Here is a 5,560-nt window from a genome sequence, read left to right on the forward strand (position 1 = left end):
CAGGCTGGCCTTGAACTCACAGCAATCTACCTGCCTCTGCCTCCCGAGTGCTGGGATTAAAGGCGTGCGCCACCACACCCGGCCTGTGACTGACTCTTTTACCACTCCTGGTATCTGTCCTCTGAACAGTTTGCTCCTGAAAGTCGGACTGCTCTATTTTCAGCTCTATAGCCTGGGATGGATGTATCTCAGTCACAGCTTTGCAACTCGTAAAAGCAGAACTTCCCCGGGGCCAGAAATGGCCTGACAAATAAGGCCTTTCCCCTCAAAGGACGGCCCGGGAAGGGGTTCACAGATCTTCAGGATTGCCTCCCGGGCCCTTCTCCTCCTCCACACTTTGTTCAAGGGGAAAATCCGCTGCTCCCAAACAAACATTGAGGACGAGAGCCCCAGGTAGGTGGGCTGCAGGCCTTGGACCCCCACAGCCCTGAGCAGTGTCCTCCACACAGAAATGTGACATTTCTGGAGACGGAGAGACACCCCAGACCTCACAGCATCCGTGCAGTAGACTGAGCCCATGCCAAAGACCATCGCACCCAGGTGGGAGGCCTTGCCTTCATCTCTCTGGTCTCCCAGTAGGTGTGCCTACTTAGTGCCAGCTCTGACAATTAAGCCCCCGAAATATGTCCAGGCCAACACAGCTTCACACTGTACTCACCTAGGGTGAACGAAAGCACGCATAAGAACAGGCTCATAATGTTCAGGTTCTGTGTTCAACTGCACACCGTAATTACCGCTGACTCCACCAACCTCCTTTTATCTTACCATAGGCGGCTATGCCAAATTTAACATGGCCTGTGTGTGCTTCCCACCTCTACTGTGCAGGTGTCTTTGGGAGCGCTTCTGAGTGGCAAGCGTCAGAGCAAGAAGATGCTAGACTCAGGTGTTGGACATAGAGCTGCGAGGCCTTACAGTATGAGGAACTGCCCCAGCGGGTGCTCTGAGGTCAGCAGGGATCCACCCAGAAGACAGGAGCGGGGCGTGGCCTGACGAGGGACTGCGGGAGCTGTTGAGGAAGGGCGGGCCCTGGGAGGCACTGGAGAGGCGTGGGAGGTGGGAGGCGCAGGGCAGCAGATGGACCGAGGCGGGGAGTGAGTGAGTGCAGGCCGCAGGAGAGGTTGACTGGGGTGCAAAACCTGGCCAGCCAACAGAAGGCAGCACGGGCAGGTGACCAGCGGACACAGGCTGGCCAAAGCTGCCTAGCTCGGTGCCTCTTTCCGGTGGTGCGCACCCTGCAGACCTTCCCAGGGCCGTTTTACTTGCTGGTCCAGAAAAGGTTGGGCAGGCTGGAAAGATGGCTCAGAGGTTAAGGGCACTGATTGCTCCTCCAGAGATCCTGAGTTCAATTCCCAGCAACCACATGGTGGCTCACAACCATCTATGTGAACTGATGCCTTCTTCTGGCCTGCAGGTACACCTGCACTGTATACACAATAATAAGTAAATAAAGATTAAAAAATTACCAAAAAAGAAAGAAAGAAGGAAGGAAAGAACAAAAGAAAGAAAGAAAGAAAGAAAGAAAGAAAGAAAGAAAGAAAACGTTGGGCAGTGGGAGTAAGGCAGCCAGTGGGTAGAGTGTCCACACCTGCTGAGTGCCCACCAACTCCTGATCAACACTGGGCAGTGGCCAGCCTCCTGAAGTCCTGGGCATGCTGGCTTTCTAAGTCCCTGCTCTCTTGGCCTGGGGTTCTTTGCAGGTGTCCCCACCTCCTGTACCCAGGTGGACTCACTGTGTAAAGAGACTGTTTCCGGAGCTGACTGTCCTCGATGACTGTCCTAGAGAGGATTGGTCCCTCCAAAGAGGTGATCTGAGGAGGTCCAAGGGCAGCCTCCACAAGTTCATTCAGAGTGTGCCAGGGTGGCAGGCTGCAGCCAGAACCCAGCATGGCATCACAGCGCTGGCAGAATTAATGGCATGCCAAGCACCCAGGCTTGGGGACACTGAAGGACACCAGCCTGTGACCTGGCTGCAGAGGTGGTGGACTGTGAGCATTTGGGACTGCTTAGTTTGGGTGTCTGCGGGAGATGCCAAGGGGTGGCTGGGAATAGGAAGAGCAGAGTTGAGGTGCACAGCCCTCTCTCCCACAAGTTTCTGGGGTCTCCCACAACCTGGGAGGCAGCTCACAAAACAGGTAAGGGGTCCAGATGGCAGTATTCAGCCACACAGGCTACCTAGCCTTGAGTTTCTATTGCTGTGAGAAAACCCACGTCCAAAGCCAGCGGTGGTGGTGCACCGCCTTTAATCCCAGCACTAGGGAGGCAGAGACAGGCGGATCTCCATGAGTTCGAAGCCAACCTGGCCTACAAAGGCTGTACAGAGAGACCCTGTCTCAAAAAAACAAAAAACAAGCAAACTAACAAACAAAACCCACACCTAGAAGCAACTCGGGGAGGAAAGGGTTTGGTTCACTTTACAGCGTCTAGCCCATCATCCAGGGTGGTCGGAGGAGGAACGCAGGCCAGGAACACGGAGGCAAAAAACAAAACAAAACAAAAAACCCTAAGCAGAAGCCAGAGAGGAACGGTGCTCACTCAAGGCTTGCTCAGTCGGCTTTCTTACAGGACCGCCAGCTCTGAGGGTGGTCCTGCCCACATCGAGTTGGGCCCTCCCCCATGCACCATCAATTAAACCAACAGACATCCCACAGGTAGCCTGTCTAGTGGGGGGGGGTGCTTTCTCTTGAGATTCTTTCTTCCCAAATGGCTCTAGCTTGTTCCAAGTTGACCTAAAACTAGCCAGAAGGCCTTGGTTGGGTCTTCGAGGACGGTCCTCAGGGGTTAGAAGGACTTCACCCCCTGGTGGCCGATACCCAGCAGGACGACGTTCATTGCTAATAAGCTGGGAAGATCTGGCTTCATAGCCAGCTCTCATGTGTTGTATGACATTTGGTGTGTGCCCTGAGCCTCAGTTGGACCCGTCTGCACATGTGTCAATCAGCAGTACCTCCATCACAGGGTTGGATGTGGTGGGAGATGGTAGTTCTTTGGACATGGCTACGGTGAGGGCTGAGGTCCCAGGGGACAAGGCATGTAGGAGGTGGCTCAAAAAGACTCAGTAGTTAGCTGGGCGTGGTGGCGCACGCCTTTAATCCCAGCACTCGGGAGGCAGAGGCAGGTGGATCACTGTGAGTTCGAGGCCAGCCTGGTCTACAAAGTGAGTCCAGGACAGCCAAGGCTACACAGAGAAACCCTGTCTTGGAAAAACAACAACAACAACAACAACAACAACAACAACAACAACAACAACAAAAAGACTCAGCAGCTACCACAGCCTGCCATGTCCCACCTGCTCAGGTCCCGGATGCAGATCTTTGAGGAATCGGGGTACCACCCCTATCTCCATCTCAGGCAAAGTCTTGGGGCGTGGGCGGGCAGGTCAGTACCAGGTTGACCTGAGAGAGGACAGTCATGCTGAACTAAGCTGACTATAAACCAGGCTTGGCTCCATGGGTGCAGCCTTCTGTGCAGAGCTCTGTAAGGAGAGGTGGCCTTGCCATGGAACAGCTGTGGGAGACGCAGAAACAGGGTGCAAGGCAGGCCTGCCCTGACCCCTAGGGAGGCAAGGGCTGCTCGCTGGCCTCCATGGTGTATTGTGACTCCACTCTAGGCTGTATGTTGGCAGCAGGTGTGAGGCAGGGCGACAGATTCAGCCAGGCATCAGGGTGCCACACTCTGTGGACAGACGGCATCTTGAAGCCCTAATGACCTTGGGTTGACCTCTCTGGGAGGAAGATGTCCAAGTCTCCTGAAAAAAGAGAGGGCCTCAGTGGAGTCCTGCTGTGTGCCTGCACTAAGGGCTGCCCAAGGCCCCTAACCAGCTATGTGTAGAGCCCAACACAGGAGGCTCACAGAGAGGGGACCAAAGCTTCCTGTCCCATGACTACCTTACACAGGAGTGGGGTGACATGGACCTGATGCTCTTGGTGCTGTGTTTCAGAGTGGCACATCGAGGGCAATCTGGGAGGAAGGAGGCGCCTCCTTGGGCACCAGGGAAGAGAGGGTGCTGAGGGCATGCAGGACAGCATCTGGGATCAAGGTCCTGGGAGTCAGTCACACAGTCAATGCTCAGGTTTGCTGGGACAGCCCTAACTAACGCCTGCTTCTCCAAACAGTCTACCAGGAGCACAAAGGCGGGGAAATATTTGAGCCGAAGAGTTGTGAAGATCTCTCGATCAGAAAAGTACTCTCTGCACAAGCATAAAAGGATCTGAGTTTGACCCCCAAACCCATCTAAAAAGATAGGTGCACTTTTCGTGCCAGGACTGGGGAGGTAGAGACAGCTGGATTCTTGGGGTTCACTGGCCGGCCAGCCTAGCCTGACTGGTGAATTCAGTCCCATTGTCTCAGATAATAGGATAGAGAGTTGCTGAGGAGTGACTCTGGCAGTTGACACACATATGGAACTCACACACAAATGTACACACACACAAACACACATGTATACACACACACACATGTGCATGGGCACACATGCACGCACGTCAGGACCTTTCAGGTCATTTTTCTTTCTGTAACACACGATTCTTCCAGGCGAGCAAACACAAGACAGTCCCCTGGGCAGAGCCTTCCCAATCCCCTTTCACTGTGTTTTGTTTTCTTCTCGAAAGTGCTGTTAAACCAGGAGAAGCTGCTCGTGTCCTTGTACTCCTGGACCTCAGGAGCCTGCGCCATGTGCAGAGTCCGCGTGGCCCACCTGCTGGATCTTCCAGCACCAGCAGTACCCAGGGTGTTCACGCGGTGCTGTGTGAGACTCTGAGCCGTTCAGGTTCAAGCTTTGCAGGGGTGCAGCTAGCATGCTTGGGTTCTACCCCCCAGTGGTCAGAGGAGAAAAAGGAAAAAACAAAAACAAAACAAAAAAACCAAACCAGAAAGTTAAAACGCAGCTGGGAGCACAGGCTGACACTGGCGGCTGTGATACACGCTGTCCACGATTTGTTTATTTCAGATGCTGTTGGGAACCTGTACCAACCTAGCAGAGGGGCCCAGAAGGTTAAAGGACCTCCAGCATCTGGGTCAAGGGCCTTCCCATGAGCAGATTTCCTGTAAATGCTGTTGGATCCGGGTCAAAGCTGACTCTGTGGGAGCTGAGAAACCACAGCCTCCCTGGGGAGTTCCCTGGGAGTCCCACTCACCCCGTACACCAGTAAAGCTTGGTTTCTGCTTGACTTACTGTCTCCACAGGAGGGGCCCGAGTTTCCCCCTTGGCCGCCCTGCTCCCTAGGGCTCTGTCCCCGAAGGCTGGTCCGTAGGGGTGTAGAAGCTAGCCACCTAGTGAAAGGACCAACAGAGGCACAGGCCCTGGGCTGGACATGAAGCTGGGCCATAAGAGGGTTTGGGAAAGCGACTGGACAAGTTTGCTGAATGTCAGAAGGACCATGGTGGACAGACAGAAGTGGCCAGAAGAGTGCCTCAGAGGTGGGAGCTGAAATAGGGCAAGGCCCCTTCCCCCAGCGCCCTCTCCCCCAGTGTCCCTTGGCTTTTTGGGTTAGGTCGCCCCACCCTTGTCTTTGGCTTGCTGACCGCATGTAGGTCCTGACCACCGACTGATCCCGGCTGGAGG

General features: G+C 54.5%; 1 long non-coding RNA gene across 1 annotated transcript in view; it reads left to right on the top strand.

The window, feature by feature from the left end:
- The window catches only part of LOC311599726, a 10,832-nt gene extending 5,706 nt beyond the window's left edge, over positions 1 to 5,126 (top strand). The window contains exons 2-3 of the long non-coding RNA XR_014779982.1: positions 826 to 945; positions 4,946 to 5,126. This is a non-coding gene — a long non-coding RNA (uncharacterized lncRNA). The remainder of the gene's footprint in view (positions 1 to 825; positions 946 to 4,945) is intronic.
- The last annotated feature ends 434 nt before the right edge of the window (positions 5,127 to 5,560 follow it).

This window comes from Acomys minous, assembly GCF_964271855.1.
Source record: "Acomys minous genome assembly, chromosome: 6".
NCBI lineage: Eukaryota > Metazoa > Chordata > Mammalia > Rodentia > Muridae > Acomys > Acomys minous.